This window comes from Camelus dromedarius, chromosome 8, assembly GCF_036321535.1.
Source record: "Camelus dromedarius isolate mCamDro1 chromosome 8, mCamDro1.pat, whole genome shotgun sequence".
Classification (NCBI taxonomy): Eukaryota; Metazoa; Chordata; class Mammalia; order Artiodactyla; family Camelidae; genus Camelus; species Camelus dromedarius.
The window spans coordinates 42049355-42066915 of record NC_087443.1 but is presented as its reverse complement, the minus strand read 5'-3'; the positions used below and the strand labels follow the sequence as shown (position 1 = coordinate 42066915).

Sequence of the window (17561 nt, the reverse complement as noted above, 5' to 3'; positions counted from 1 at the left end):
GAAGTTCTTCCTCTAAATAGTCATCTAGTGCCCATTAACTATGAGATATTTTTCAATGGATTAAGAACACAGGCTGTCTTCAAAAGATTAGTAATCCTTATCCTTAATTCTAGCTCAAATCATGAATATAATTAATTCCTCCTACAATTATACTTTGCCTTTTACATTTAGACATATTGAAACAAGCCTCTTTTGGGGGGAAGCTGGAATAAATAATTAAATAATTCTTTGAGTGGTGAAGAGCCAAATGACAAAACTGAACATATGACTGTGTAGTATTATACGCCATTTACGTAAACAGTCATTAATTCCAATTTGAGGCCCCTTTCAAAATCCTTCAGAGATTAAAATGATCTCTGGACTTTAGAAGATTCATTACCAATCTTCTTAACTTCTGGAACAAAATTATTCTACCCATCCCACTTCAACATTTCCCACCCATCTTGTCCATTCTGTACTTACATGCATACAAGTTGTATTTCCTAAATGAGAAACATGAGAGTCTCAGTAAGCTCTATGTAAAAGTGACTTTGGACTACTGGATACAACATCCCTGCTGGAGAGTCACAAAACAATGGATTACTGAAGACTCTGAGAAGGCCTACAGCAATGAAGCCTGTTAAATCTAGTGTCTCCCAAGTTCCAGGCCTCGCCTCACACGATCCTCCTCTCTGCCATCTTCCTCCAGGCACATTCACCTCCTTTCATTCCTATGTCTGTGCAACAGAGCCTATAATAAATGCTGCTTCTCAGTACACCCGCACCGGATCTCAACTCTGGTCCACTCAAGAATCCCAATTCCCAGCCTAAAGGGCATCAAGGATCAATACTTTTTTCGAGTGCCGAGGTGATTCATGTTTTAGCCAGTGTCAAGAACCACTGTCCTGGGCTCTAACCTCCATGAAGGCAGGGCCTGCATCTGATTTTGTTCACCATCATTGTTCACATAGTAAATAATAAAAAAGTGGCACATAAAGGGATGAATCAAAGAACACATGTGTCAAAGGATGAATGAATAATGAATTTGTCAAATTAAGGGATGAATGGATGAGAGGAGCAAACAGGGCTCTTTGGGAAACACTGCCTTAAGGAGACAGGCTGAGATATCTCAGTGTCTTGAGAAGTTAGAGAGGTGTCAGAGAATTTTTAAGTTTGCCAAACAATTAGTACCAGAGGGGAGCCTATTCTTCCAAGCCAATAAGAAAAAAACCCAGATTGCTTTCCTCTCACTATTCACCACTTCTTTCCCCACCCAATTTTACAGAAGAACTTCTTTTAAAAGAGGGCAGGCAGCAGTGGCAGACTAGAATCACCTGAGGAACATTTAGAACATACAAATGCCCATATTTTATCTAAGACCAATTAAAAATCAGAATATTTAGAGATGGGGTTGGGCATTGGTATGTTACAAAATGTCCCCAAGTGAATATAATGCACAGGTAGGTTTTGGGGAGGTAGGCTTTTGGCAGCGAGAAAATCTTTAGAGCAGGACATTTTTCTAGATACCACAGAGGATACAAAAATGTGTCTCTGTACTCAAATCATCTTGTAGGAAAAAACTTCTACCTGGAAAAAGATAAGTAGCCAAAGGCTACACATGCTGGGTATACAAGTGGGTAGAAACTAAATGCCACAGAAATTTAGAGGTGAAAAATCAATGAAAGTTGGAATGGCCTAAGATTTCATGGCACAGGAGGGAGATCATTGGAAATTTAGAGGAACATGAAGTCAAGAAATGCCATCCTTGACTTTTTCATACCAACTTTGCGTCATATTTTCAGGAGTGAAGGGGACTGCTTAAAATACTCACATTTGTGGCCTAAAATTTTAAGACACCACAAAACCTTTGTAAATATAATTTATTATTTCTAAAAAGTTTCAATTCTCAGAGCAGCTCTTGAAGACAATGCTATTGTTATTTTCTGTTGAAGAAATTGACATTTAGAAAAAGTAAGTTACAGCTTTAACAAAGTGTGGTATACAGGCAGGTGCATATTAGACCTAAGGGAACAAGCAGGTAACCTCTGAGGAACTCATGTTCAGGCCACTTGCCAATGTTTCTCAGAAAAGTCAGTGTTCCTTTTGCCTTACTGGTCTCTTCCTAGGTCACAGAGAAGGACAAACTTCCCCATAAGCAATGGGCTAAGCTCTAATGGCCTGATCCCCGTCTAGCAGCGTATAGTCTTCTTTGCACGTGAAATTAAAATTAGTCTTTGACCACTGTGCTCCTCTTGGTAAGAACCAATCATTTCATTTCTACTCATTTCAACCCAGTTTCTTTGCTATTGAACCTAAGGGTTTTACACAGGAAAAAAAAAAGCGTAGAAATTAATGTACATTTTGTCTCCTTTCAAGAGTATCTTTTTTTAAATGTGGAGTTTGAGGTATCTAGACTTTCACTTCTGAGACTCACACCTTTGTAACACTTTAGTCAAAGGAAACTCATTAACTTTCCCTAATAGAAAAGTTAGAGGCGTCACATGCTTATTTGAAGCTGAAGTTTTATTCTAATGGGGCTGGCTTAAGATCCCTTTTTGGAGGGGATCTGACTGAACATTGACCCCAATTACTGGCATTTTTTTTGCTTCAGTGCTGCTGTTTCAGAATAAAAACCAATAACTCAACCCAACAGAGAAGCTTTATAAACTTCTCCAGTAAGTCTGTAGCTCATTTCTCTTTTTTTATGGTCGCTGATTTTTCCTTGTTGCTTGTACATGGCATTCAATTATAGTGCATTGCTAGAATCCGATGACAAGCAGCTATCAGAGAAACTACAGAACTTAAGGGGGAAATTTACAAAATTTTAAGTCTTCTCCAAGGATAATATCCCAGCCTTAGGCGTTCTCACCTGGAGAGCTTGTCATCATTTTAGGTTGCTCTATCAGGTAGTTTGGATTTTGCCTTTTGCGAGAACATATCAGTTGCCTATTAAGAGTCATGTGTAAATTGTTTTAATTTTCTATTTGAGGGTATCTCTAAAATATAAATGGAGTAATTATTTTTTCAGGCATCCTTTGGAGTTGGTATTAAAATCAAGCCATTAATAGTGAGCTAGCATCCACCAAAATAAAAAGGTAAAACAAGAAAGAAGCCACGTGTTCTGGTTACAGGAATAACCCAGGAGAATGGCAAAGGATAAGAACTGTGCTGTTTCCCTTCCACGGAAACTAGTTCAAGTTGAAATAGAAGGCCTAAATTGACTTTAGAAGGAAAGTGCAGGAAAAATGTAAATAAGAAATTATCTGACAAGTTACATTTGTGAGTGATTCTATTGAAATGCTGGCTGCCAGAGGGTGTAGAAAGACTTAAGTGTAAAGACATAGAAAAACAAGTGAATTTTTTTAAAGGATGCAATGAATAACTCTAGGGAAAACAAAAGTCATGTTCAGAAAAAGAAAATAATGTCATGACTTAGCACAGTATTGAATTACAATTATATAATTACATTAAACTAAAGTTAATACTTAAAAATATGGACATACATACCAGAAGAAACAGGTAAGATATTCGAAAGTAGTTGCCTTTAGAGAGTGGAGCTGATGTTGCTGGAGGTAGGAGAGAAGTGGCCCTTTTTTTTTTTAATATAAGTTATTAGGACTATTTGATTTAAAAACTTTGTACCTGGTACCTATATGGTTTTGATTAAAAAATTAAACATTTTAAAATTTAAGTTTGTATTTTTAGCCCTTTTTTTTTTAGCATAAGTACAAGGTTGGCATGCTTTTCTCAATGTTTTGTGGAGCAGCACTTAAGGAAAGGATTGTCTTTTTAAGCGTTTGGATCAGGAAGATTTGGTGGGATTGGTAGGATGGAGGAAGAGCTGTAAGACTAGGGTTCCATCTGGACCTGGTCAGTTTTGTTAATAACCTCTGTTGGCATGGATCCAGCCCTGATGAATAAGCAGGGAGAATTTCATAAAACTCAAGAGGGTTGAGTTCTGTGTGTTCCTTTGGGCTGCTGAGCTTTTCCTTCCCATTATTTGCTATTGGCCCAAACATTATTCTCATTTTGAAAAGTGTTCTTCTGGGCTGCCTGAGTGTGCACTGGACTTGTGTTTAAATCTTGGATGTGTTAAAGCATCTTGCTGGATCTAAGATCTTTGGATGAACATGAATACAAGAGGCTGAGGAACTAGAACACATTTTGAAAAAAAAAAATGGACAGGGATTTACCTTGAATACTTGTCCATGAGCAGAAATGCTCTGTACCTTCTTATTCAACCTTAAAGCAATATTTCTCAGTTTGCAAAACAGGACCCAAGGCATTGTGGTAAGTTTCAGTTAGTAATGACATTTTTTTTCACTTGAATGAGTTTCTAAATCTTGTATCAGCTGGCTTTTGTAGCATGGCTAATTATATGCATGCATTAATGTTCTGTCATGCCTTAGTCATTCAAACATAGCAAAAATGTTTCTGGGACTGATAACCAGTCATTTGAGTTGAGGTATGTGATTTTTTATGATCTGAAATTGTGGAGTTGTTTACACTCAGGTTAAGAATTAAAGAGAAACACGTTTAGTGTAGGCTCAGATTAAGAAGGAACATGGTATGTGTTTGGGGAAGGAAACTAACATTAGTCAGATGTCTACTATGCACTAGGCACTTTACAGGTATTATTTCATTAATCCCCACACAAACGCTGCATTATTCTCAAAGTCAAGATACAGAAAGATCATGTGACCTTTCTAAGGATGTCTAGCTAGTAAACTGTGGGACAGGAATTTTAACCAAAGTTTTGCTAGCAACAAAATAGGAAAGAGTTGAACAATTTTTATCAACATAAATCCACTTGCAGCAATATCACTTGTAAAACTTGTTAAAAAGTGGATATTGTAGGGCTCTACTCCGAACCTACTAAATCAGAATTTCTGGGAGAAAGGCCAAGGGAGTACACTATGACTTTAATGTACCCCAGAGTTTGAGAACCACTATGTCATGATTGTAAACTGTGTTCCAATTATTTTGCAGAATACATGATGCTATCCTGTGATTAAACTTCCTTGAATATTAGCCCTGTTTTAACACCTACTATTTCTCAATCTCTATGGATGCAGTCAGAATTCTTAAAAACTACATACAGAAAATATCAGAAAATTATAATTTAGACTCAAATTGGGCCACAAAAAATTAGCATTTTTCTCCTTAGACTAGTTTATGGAGTAGTGATACAAAACAATGGTGCAAATAAGAGCTGAAATACCATATGAGATCGCTCATATGTGGAATCTAAAACAACAAAAACATAAATACAAAACAGAAACAGACATAGAATACAAACTTGTGGTTGCCAAGGGGGCGGGGGGTGGGAAGGGACAGACTGCGATTTCAAAATGTAGAATAGATAAACAAGATTATACTGTATAGCACAGGGAAATATATACAAGATCTTGTGGTAGCTCACAGGGAAAAAAAAATGTGACAATGAATATATGTATGTTCATGTATAACTGAAAAATTGTGCTCTACACTGGAATTTGACACAACATTGTAAAATGACTATAACTCAATAAAAAAAAGTAAAAAAAAAAAGAGCTGAGAAATTTTCTGTGCATGCATTCATGGTAAGAACCATGATTGTGCTGCATCTGTTTACCATGGCATCTTAACTACTGACACAAGTTTTAACTGATATATGCATAGATTCCCCGCCCCCATCCATTCTGATGGATCAATAGCGATGTTCTAGTCCTTTTTTATTCTCTGTCTTTCTCTTTCTTTTGGCAGTGCTTATGCATAGTTTATGCCTTGAATAGCTTAGAATTTGAGAAGACTGAATGAATGTTTCCAGAATCCCTGGGAACCTATAAAAAGATAAATATATACAAAAATCAAGTGCAATGTAAAATTAAGAAACACAGGAAAGAGGATAAAAAGAATGGGAGAGTGTGTACTGGCCTATTGTTCCCATAAACCCAGGTAAAAAGGCCATGCCCTAAATATACCAGAGCAGAAATGACAAGCTGAAAAGAGATAACTGCAGTGTATGCTCTTCCTACTGTGTCCCTTTTCAAAAAAGGAAACTTGCTAATGTAGAAAGATGGGAGGTAGGGGTTTGGGCAACAGAGTTTGGTTTTTCTTTTCTAATAATTCAGTGTATTTTGAAATAAGAGAGCATAAGGTCACTAGTTCAATCTGTAATATTCATTCTGAATTTAACAAATATTTATTGAATGGCTTCTATATTAAAGTCCTCTAAGTTTTGAAATGCTGAATTCCTACTCAGGGAATTAAGACACATGAATTTTAGGCTCAGTTAGTTGTGTGACCTCTAACTGGTCACTCATTTCCTCTGACCCTTAACCTCTTTCTCTGGAAAAGCAATCAGATATTTCTGAGGATCTTTCAAGCTCTGTGAGTCTGTGTATGCATTGACAATCATATCAAAGGGAGAGTATGAATTTTTTTTTGGTGGATTAGGAAATTTTGAGTGAGGTTATAAGTTTGTTTAAACTGATGAAAAATTATACTTGTACGGGAAGATACTTAAAGCCAACTTGGTAGTCATTTGGGATAATAGATTCAGTTAATATGAGTCCTATCTAGGTTCCTAGTTAGCATCTGTCTGTTTCTGAGACAGTTATCAAGTTAGCTATTCTGCTGATAAAATAAAATGCTAATGTTTAAGGTGTGCAGTGAAGAGGAGAAAGTAGTAAAATATCTGCATCCTCAACACCCTGAGGTGGTATCTTCTGTGCATACTACTGTATTCTGTTTGCTTTCTAACAGCTTTATTGAGGTATAATTGACATGCAGTAAACTGCACATACTGAAAGTGAAATTTTATGAATTTTGGCATGTGACATATGTCCACATGTTTAAAATGACCTATGAATCCATAACTACAGTAAAGATATTGAACACGTAAGGCACTCTCCAAAAACCCCTTTTTTTCCTTTGTCATCTCTCCCTTCCACCCTTGCCCACAACATCCCCTCCTACTTACCTGTCTGGCAAAAAATTATCTGCTTTCTGCCACTAAACATTAGTTTACGTTTCCCAGAATTTTATATAAATAGAATTATATGACAGTTTGTATTCTTTTTTTGTCTGGTGTCTTTTAAACTCAGTATGCTTTCATTTCTCCTGGGTAAATAAATACCAAGGAATGAAATGGCTGGATCATATGGCAGGTATATGTTTAACTTTATAAAGAACTTCCCAGCTGTTTTCCAAAGGGATTGTTCTATTTAACACTTCCACCACCACTGTGTGATACCTTTGTCATTATGAAATGATAGTGTTAGTATTGCATATCTTTTTCGATATTTTTACTTTTAACTTATTTGTGTATTTATATATGAAGTGGTTTGTTCATATGCATCATACACTTGGGTCTCAAATCTTCATTTAGTGATAATCTCTGCCTTTTAATTGAAGGATTCAGACTATTTATACATCATGTACTTTACTAATATGGCAAGATTTAAATCGACCTTCTATTTAATTTCTCTTTGTCCTATGTGCTCTGTGTTCCCCTTTTCCTCTTTCTCTGCCTTTTTGTTTTGTTTTGTTTTGGATAACCTGAGCATTTCTTATGATTATATTTTATCTCCTTGGTTAGCTTATTCACTAACAATTCTTATTCTTCATTCTGTTATTTTAGGGGATGCTTTAGGATTTAGAATATACATGTTTAACTTATCACAGGTTATCTTCAAATAGTAATATATCATTTCAAGTGATATTATAAGGAATTTATAGCAGTTTACTTCCATATCCACCCTATTAGTCTTTGTGCCAATACTGTCACACATTTTAATTTTAGATATCTTATAAAGCCCACATCTCATTGTTATTATTTTTACTTATGCAATCAATTATCTTTTAAAGATATTTAAATAATAAAAACATAGATCTTTACTGCCTTTGTATAGATCCAAATTTCCAACTAATATTTTTCTTTTGCCTGAGGGCTTCTTAAAACATTTCTTATAGTACAATATTACTGCTTATGAATTATTTCAGTATTTGGATGTTGCCTTTATGTAACTTTTTTTTGGAAATGTATTTTCAAAAAAAAGCCTTTATATAACTTTTTGGAAGGACATTTTTGGAAAGACATTTTCACTGGGTATCAAATTCTAGATGGATAGAGTTTTTTGCTCTTCCGGAAATTTTAAAATGTTGCTTTGATGTGTTTCCACTGGCATTTTTGACAAGAAACTTGCTATCATCCTTATCTTTGCACCTCTGTATATAATGTAACATTTTCTCTGGCTACTTATAAAATTTTCTCATTATCATTGGTTTTGGAAAATTTGATTATGATGTACCTTTGGGTAGTATTCTTTATGTTTCTTATTCTTGGGGTTTTTAAGCTTTATGAAGGTTTACAGTTTTCATAAATTTGAAATTTTTTGTTTATCATTTATCTTTTTCTGGTTCCCACCTTCCTTTGGGAACTCCAATTACACATACATTAAGTCACTTGAAGTTGTGCCACAGTTTACTGATTTTTATGTTCTTTTAAATTTTGTAGTCTGTTTTGCTTCATTTTGGATAGTATCTATTGCAATATCTTCAAGTTCACTAAACTTCTATAACGTTTAATCAGCCATAATCCCATTAATGTTTTTTCATCTAGGTTTTATTCCTAGAGTTTATTTTCTTGTTTTTGTCTCTAAAAGTTTGACATGGGTCTTTTTAAATCTCACTCTCTAATTATGATATTCAATTTTTCCTCTAGCTTTTTGAAGAAATGAAATATAATATAATGATTTTCCAATGTCCTTGTCAGTTAATTTTAACATCTCTGTCAGTTCTGGGTCAGTTTTGGCCAATTTGTTTTTCTCCTTATTGTAGATTTTCCTGGTTTTTGGCATGCCTGGCAGTTTTTGATTGGATGCAAAATATTGTGTTTTCCTTGTTAGGTGATGGATATTTTTGTATTCCTATAATGATTTTTGGGTTTTGTTCTAGGACACAGCTAAGTAATACGGAAATGGTTTGATCCTTTCTGCCACTGCTTACCAGATTTATAATGCAAGGCCTGAGCAGTGTTTTGTCTAGATCTAATTATTCTCCACTGCTGAAGCAAGACTATTCTCAGTATTCTATCCAGTGGTTCATGAATTATGAATTTTTCCTTTCTGGTAGAGGATTGGTCTAGTCTATTCCTTAGCTGATCCCATTAGTCCTGGCCCCACGTGGGATCTGAGTGCTGTTGTCTCTAATCTTTTTGAGTACTTTTTCCCTAGCCTCAAATAGTTTCTGCACATGTATGCCCTGATCATTATTTTGCTGCATACCTGAGGGGGACCCTCTGCCAATCTACAGAGAACTCTCTCTTTGCAGCCCTTCTCTCTCCAGTATTCTGCCTGCAAACTCTAATTGCCTTGATCTCTCTAGATTTTCAGTTCCATCTTCTCAACTCTAGAATTTTGCAGCCTTTGCCTGTGTTTCTCTTCAGTATGCATTGGTCTGGGAACTCTCTCAAAGCAACAAATTTTGACAGTCCTAGGGTTCCCTCATTTGTTTGACATCTCTTTGAGATCACTATCTTTCATTGCCTGATATCCAATATCTTGAAAATCATTTCTTAATTTACTTTGATTCTTTAGTTGCTTCAGGCAAAGGAACAAATTCAATCCTTATTACTACTTCTTAGTCAGAACCAGATATCTTCTCCACTTTTTTTTTAAAGGAGTAACCAGACAATGCTAAATAGAAATAAAGGCAAAAACACAGAAATCATTTGGGAAGAAATTCTACAGCATTTGGGGAAAAAGTATAAAATTCCTTTGAATCCTAGTGAATGTGATTGACCAAATGTTTATTTAAATATATAAATGAAATAAGTTAGGAGAGGCTTTGAAAATCCATCTTGTAGAGAGTCTCAAGAATAACTGAGAAATATATCATTTACAAGCATACTATTATTATTTTTACATATTCTCAATGCAGAATAGAAAAGGAAAAATACCATTCCAGTCATAAAATCTGTGTAGTTTAAAATGTGACTATTTCCCCGACCCCAACTTGGCTGTGCTGATCCATTTACTATGCACTGAGTAACTTGCATCTAAGGGCACTGTAGATGGCAGTGAGGTTTTGAAAACCTTCACATGAGACCTAAGTCTCATCTTTGCAGAATGACGCAATAGATCATTACTGTTGATGAATTTTAAACAGAACAATCGTTTTGATTGCTCAAGTCTGACTCAGTAAGCCTGCAAAAAGCATTTCTCTCTTCATGCTGAATCCTAAACAAATCTCAGGATTCTACCAGACATTTTCCTGAGAAAATCTGAGAAATGTCCAGAGTTTCACATATTACCACCTGGCCAGTGTGACTACTTTTCCTATGCCATGGTCTATGTGCATTAAATGGAAAAAGAGAATACAGTACTAGAGGATAAAGTTAGGGAGATTAAAATTAAACCTCAAATTTCATAGTTGGTTCTTATACTTCCTTCCTCTTTTTTATATATTTAATCTCATTTCCTATTCCATTTTCTGAATTCTTTTTTTAGCTTTTAAAAAGTATAGTTAGGGTACCTCAAATTCTTTAGGAAAGGAATGGGCAATAATACATTCAGTGCATGTAAATAGCATTCTAGTTGGTTACAGCAGGTAGCTGACCTGTTTGGAGAGCAGACACTTCACATCCTTAGCAAGTAGAGAATCAGTCATAGCATGATGTGATGCTAGAACTGGAAAGACCTTCCGTGGTCAAGGGATGGAAAGATTCTGGCATTAAGGGCCCTTGTTCCTCTATCCCATGGTTATGGCTAATTTATCACAAAATACTCTCCCATTGCCTCAAGTTTTATCTCAGCTGTCTCAACTCAGCACCCCAAGCAGCTACTCCCAATCACTCAAAGTAGGACCATAAAATAAATCCTATTTGCAATTCAGCACCTAGTCCATTCTCTTACTATTATAGTTATAGAAACTGAGGCTTCTAATCAGCTGCAGCGCTCAGATTGATCCCTGACTCTGAGCACAGTTATTTCAGAATGTCTCTATAGTCCTAGAGGGCCAAATATTTCTGTGTGAATACACAATGACAAAGCAGTTATGTAGACGCTGGATGATAGAGCTGGCCTGGAAAGAAAGATTAAGAGGCTTTCATCCTATTCTGCTTGTTGCCACACTGAGCCCAGGTATGAAATGGAAAATTTTACCAAAAGAATAAAAAGATTTTCAACTGATTTAGGAACTAATCCTGTTTGTCAAGCAACCCAGAAGGAAAGGGTAACGTGATATTTTTGTTTGTTTGTTTTTGTTTTTGTTTTCTTAGCCAGCTTTATATAGACCCAGAGAAGAAGAATATCCAAATAAAAGTATTTCAGAGTCACTGGAAGTCTCTACCCACTTCAAAACCCTTCTCCCATCATCAGTTCTTGATACATGAAGTTCCTTTAGTAGATATATAGCCTATCAGTACTCGCTGAATGATTATACTGAAAAACAAATTCCTCGGGAGAGAAGGAAATCTTGAATAAGGTGTCAACAAGTATCAACAGGGTATTTTCTACGAGCAGTTTATATAAAGAGGGGAAAACAGAAAGAAAATACTTAGCAAGAGAGACGTGAAAAAGGAGGCTGAGACAATACAGGGTAGTTTTAAAAATACTGAGGATAAGTGAGGATTAAGTGAGTTGCCCAAAGTCTTTCAGGTGAAATTGAATTTTGAATCCTGAATACCTTGACCTGATTCACATTACACTCTGCTGCACTGCACACAGCCCTGGCAGTTCCTCAGAGACCCCCTCCATGAACAAAAAATATCTATCACTTAAAGTTCCAGGTAACAACCACTAATATTAAGGGAATACTTACTGTGTGCTAAGCTATATGCTTACTGCTGCTCATCTGTGTTACCTCACTTAGTACTCACAGAAAACTTATGAAGCACATTCTTTTATTATCTCCAGTTTGCAGATAACAAAATTGAGTTTTAGAGAAGTTAAGTGATTTACCTAGGGACTTCTGGCTAGAAAGTGATAGAGCAGAGATTTGAAGCACAATGCATCTGATTGCAAGCCAAACTTCTAATCACTACACTAATATGCTTTCAGTCTTTCCAGAGTCAAATAGAAGAATCTTAGGCTGGATTTATATGTTCCTCAGTATTAAGAATGCAATTATGGGACAATATATAAGAATGCTAAAGAATTCATATTCTTTCTTCAGTTTTGCAAAAAATCAGCAAAACATGTGACTAGATCTAAGATTCTGACAGACAACATACTGTATCTATATTGAGATATCTGTTTATCTATCTACCTTCCTACCTATATAGAGAGAGTGACTGAGCACAAATATAAAACGATAAAATTATAATAAAAGCTGGTATATGTTAAGTACCAAAAGTCTAAGCCCACTACTAATGGTCACTCAAGTTCCAAGGAAGAATCAGAGAGTGATGAGAGAAGTAAGCCAAGGAATCTAACTCACTGTTTTATCCAAGAGGAAATAAGACTCAAAGAGAAATTATTTGCCTAAAGCTTTAACAGCCATAGTAGTTCCTCACTGAGCCGAAATCTCCTGAATCATTGGTCCAAGGCATCTGCTATTACATCAGGCTGTCAGGGAAAGATTCATGAAGCAGAAAGAATTAAGCTGACCCTTGCAGAGATGTAGAGATTTTAACATTTTTTTGTTATCTTGGGCTCGCTTATTGGAGGTGGGAAGTTCAAGATCAAGGTGCCAGCAGATTCCCTGTTTGGTGAGGGTCCACTTCCTGTTTTATAGACAGCTGTTTTCTGTGTCCCAACATGGCAGAAGGGACATGGGAACTCTCTAGAGGCTCTTTTATAAATGCACTAATTTCATTCATCCCACTCTCATGACCTAATCACCTTCTAGAGACTCCAGCTCCAAAAGCATCACATCAGGGATCAGGATTTCAAAACATGAACCCTGAAAGAGGACACAACATTCAGCCTATAGCAGTTCCTAAGTCTTTGAGCACAGTCTAGGAAGGCAAGAGACAACGTCCATAGACGGCTTAGGCAGAAGACATGTCTCTGTCACTCTGTTCTGGGGAATGCTACAAGGAGTACGTATCTATTTGTATCTCAGGGGAAAATACTAAGACCCTAAATCTCTACTTACACAGCAATCCAAACATGTAAGTTGAATGGTCCCAGGTCTCTCTCTGTGAATTCATGTAAAATCACGTAATATTAATATCTTCATCATTTGTCCCAAGCTACTACCGCTAATGCAGGACTTCTGGTTCCTTGCAAGATTCCTCAAAAAGGGGATGGAAAATGTGGAATTAGGTAGTGGTGATGGTTGCACAACATTATGAATATACTAAAAGTCACTTTAAGATTATTAAAATGGGGGGAAGTGCCAAGATGGTGGAGTAGAGAGACTCACAGCTTGCCTTCTCCCACAAATACACCAAGAATTACATCTACAAACCCACTGAATCACACAGAACACCTACTGAACTCTGGTGGAGTGTCTCTCGCTTTGAGGCAGGGCTACAATCTGCTCTGACCTTGCAGCACACCATGGATTCAGGCGTGTGACTGCATGCTTGCTACAGTGGGTCCTAGCGCCTGCATTGGCGGATTTGCACTGGTGGTTCCAGGGGCCCAGAACCTGGGGAATACCACAGAAGGTGGCTGACATTTCCACATCTAAGACTGGGACAAAGGCAGCATCAACAAAGAATACTTCGTAAGTTCACGCAAGTGACAGACAACACCACAGAAGGCACTTCCCAGTAGACATCTCCTGTGGAGGTACATTCAGCAACTCTTTTTCCCAGCTGAAGTGCTCCAACCTTGCCTACCATACACCACATCTCAGAAATGGGTCTAGAAGCCTCTATTACAGCAATAGGGGAGCAGACCCAGCCCCTGTCAAGACTGCAACAACCACAGAACAAAAAAGGAGGCCCCACTCAACAACAATCAGGGCAGGCTCTGATCACCACAACACCAATCACACCCCGAATCAAAGGGTTAACAGCCAACACACATGGAAGAAAGACGTGGCAACCACCCATATTAAGAGCAGCCCTCATAACTAAACTATTAGATGCACACAGTCTACACAGGAACACTCCCACTTTAACTAAAAACAAACAAAAAATAAAAGAGCCCTTCAAGATCACAGTATATAACTGATACTCCTAATCCACGAAGCAAGAGAAACGTAAGTAAAAGGAAGAAGCAGGAGAACCACTCCCAATTAAAAGAACAAGAGAAGTCCCCTAAAAGAATGAAACATGAGATAGACCCAGACAATCTACTAGATCATGACTTCAAAAAGGGGGTCATAAAAGCACTAAAGGACTATGAAAAGAGACACAGAATACTATAAAAAGGAAATAGAAACAATATAAAGAGGAGCCAACTAAAAACAGAAAACTTAATGGCTGAGATAAGAGCCGAGCTAACTAAAGGCAGTCAAAAGCAGACTAGATAATGCAGAGGAACAAGTAAGTGACTTAGAAGACAGGATAACAGAAGTCACCCAATCAGAACAGCAGACATAAAAGCAAGTAAAAACCAATGAAAACAATATAAAGGACCTATGGGAAAATATACAGCATGCCAACCTACACATAATAAGGGCCCCAGAAGGAGAAGAAAGAGAAAAGGGATTGAAAAGATATTTGAAGAAATCATGACTAAAAATTTTCCAACCTAAAGAAGGAAATATATTCAAGTACAGGAAGCAGAGAGGGTCCCAACAAGAAGAACCCAAACAGACCTACACGAGGACATACTATAATTAAGATGACCAAAGTTAAAGATAAAGAAATGATTCCAAAGGCAGCAAGAGTTAGTTACAAGGGAACACCCAAAAGGTTTTCAGCTGATTTCTCTATACAAACACTGCTGGCCAGAAGGAAGTGGAAAGATATTTTCGCAGTCCTGAATGAGAAAAAGCTGCAACATAGGCTACTCTAACCAGTAAGACTATCCTTTAGAGTAGAAGGAGAGATAATGAATTTCACAGACAAGCAAACTAATTCAGCAATACTAAACCTATGCTAAAAGAAATATTAAAAGGTCTACTCTAAACAGAAAAGAAGCAGTGAGCTATAGAAACAAGAAAATCATAATGGGAAATGCAATATCTGCAATGAGTTGCAAGAGGAAAACATGAAGATGTTACCAAAAAAAGGCATCAAAATCATTAAAAAAAAAAAAGTGGTAGGGGGAGCAAGAAAATATAGATTTTTTTTCTTTTTTTTTTCTTTTCTTTTTCTTTTCTTAGTTCTTTTTAGGGTATGTTTGAACCTACATGACTACCAGCCTAAAGCAAACAGGTATAGTAATGGGTTAACATACTTAAAAAACAGGGTAACCACAAATCCAAAGCATAAAATACAGTCACAAAAACCAAACAGAAACAAGCTAATACAAAAGAAAATTATCAAACCACAAAAAGAAAAACAAAAAAGAAAAGAAAGGAACAAAGAAGAAATACAAAATCAACTGGAAAACAAAGTTAAAAATGGCAATAAACACACATCTATCAGTAATTACTATAAATGTCAATGGATTAAGTGCTCCAATTAAAAGACATACAGTGGCAGACTGGATAATAAAACAAAAGCCGACAATATGGTGCCTTTGAGAGACCCACTTTAGAGTGAAGGACACACATTGATTGAAAGTAAGAAGATGGAAAAAGATATTTCATGCAAATGGAAATGACAAGAAAGCAGGAGTATCAATACTCATATCAGACAAAACAGACTTTAAAACAGAGTCCATAAAGAAAGATAAAGAAGGACACTATATAATGATCAAAGGAGCAATACAAGATGAGGATATTACAATCCTTAACATATATGTACCCAATATAGGAGCACCTAAATATATAAAACAAATACTAACAGACATAAAGGGAGAAATTGATGGGAATACAATAATAGTAGGAGACTTTAACACCCCACTAACATCACTGAACAGGTCTTCCAGACAGAAAATCAATAAGGCAACGGAGATACTAAATGACACAATAGAACAGTTGGACTTGGTTGATATTTTTAGGACTTTATATTCCCACCAAAACAGAATATACATTCTTTTCAAGTGCTCACGGAACATTCTCTAGGATAGACCACATACTCAGGTACAAAAGAAGCCTCAACAAATTTAAGAGGATAGAAATTATTTCAAGCATCCTCTCCAACCACAATGGCATGAAACTAGAAATCAACCACAGAAAAACAAATGAGGAAAAATGACAGCATGGAGACCAAACAACATGCTAATAAAATGATTAAAATGGTAAATTTTATACTATGTAAATTTTATCTTAAAAAATACAAATTGCCTTGAAACATTTTCAAAACTCAAACAATGCTTGCAAATGCTTACAAAGCCAGTCCAAGACTCCTGCTCACTTCTAGCTTCTACTACGTCACTGCTTTTTAAATTTTAAAAAATATACACAACAAAACATTTCAAGCACACAGAAAATATCCACCATCCAAAATCATATCACCACTCAGAACCAACAAATACCAACATTTTGCCATTTTCAGATTATTTTCACTTCAGATTTTTTCATTAAAAAATGAAATGTAACATACATTTGAAGACTTTCCGTCTCATTCTCCTCTCCAAAGACAGCGACTCTTCTGAAGCTGTTACACTTCACTTCTGTAACACATTTAAAGATATTTACCACTGATAAGTTTTTTCATAAACTATATACAATGTTATCTCACAAGTTTAAATTTGGTAAATAAATGGTATCTTACTGCACACAAATTTTTATTCCGTGTTGTATTTTCAAGATTTTTGTTGGAACATGTAAATGTGTTTAATTCACTTTAACTGCTGTATATTATTCCATCATATGTATATACAGTTTTCATTCAACCCTTGTTGATTGGCATGTAGGGTGTTTCCAGATATTTGTTATTACAAACAAGATAGCACTCAGCATCATTGTTCTGTCACTATATGCATACTTCTATGAGTTTCTCAAAAATGTACATATGAAATAAAATATGTAAGATATTACTAAGAGCCTTTCAAAAGAGGTTTTTGCTATTTTCTCACATCTTCCCCCACATTTGTTATATCTGCACTCCTTATTTTTATTTCCCTAAAGGATGAGAAATGGCATTTCCAGGTTTATATTTCATTGATTATTAGTGAGTTTGACCATCATTTCTTAAGGTTTTTGGCCATTTGTGTTTCTTTCTCTGCAAATTTGCACTTCATAACTTTTGCCAGTTTTCTGTCTGTTATTTGTCTCTCTTACTAATTTGTGGAAGTTCTTTATAGTCTGAGTTCCACTCTTTTGATTACACATCTCCAAGCTGAAGGCATATAATAAAAAAAATTAGATGTATATATAATCAGATTTATCAGTCTTTTCCTTATGGTTTCAATATTTGCATTTTATTTAAGAACTTCTGCCTCATCACAAAGACATATTCTATATTTTATTAATAATTTTACTTTTTTGCTTTTTACATATAAGTATTTGTTTCTTGCAGGAATGTTTTGGTAATAGATCTATTTTTTCCCTACATGATAGACAACTGTCAGAGCAATTGTTACTAAATAGCTCCTTTTTTCCAATTTAACATAATGTCACCTCTCATATATACCAAGTTCTGTTGC

At 35.9% G+C, this 17561-nt stretch overlaps 1 protein-coding gene across 11 annotated transcripts in view; it reads right to left on the bottom strand.

Moving 5' to 3' along the window:
* FAM13C (family with sequence similarity 13 member C) overlaps positions 1 to 17561 on the bottom strand; it is a 542774-nt gene that overhangs the window by 294039 nt on the left and 231174 nt on the right. For 10 of the 11 annotated variants that reach the window (XM_064488166.1, XM_010985766.3, XM_031461297.2 and 7 more), the window contains one exon: positions 16517 to 16586. The gene's annotated coding sequence lies outside the window, so the exon portion shown is untranslated. Of the gene's footprint in view, positions 1 to 9820; positions 13202 to 16516; positions 16587 to 17561 lie in introns of those variants that run through there. The other variant, XM_031461303.2, reaches the window with a different exon arrangement.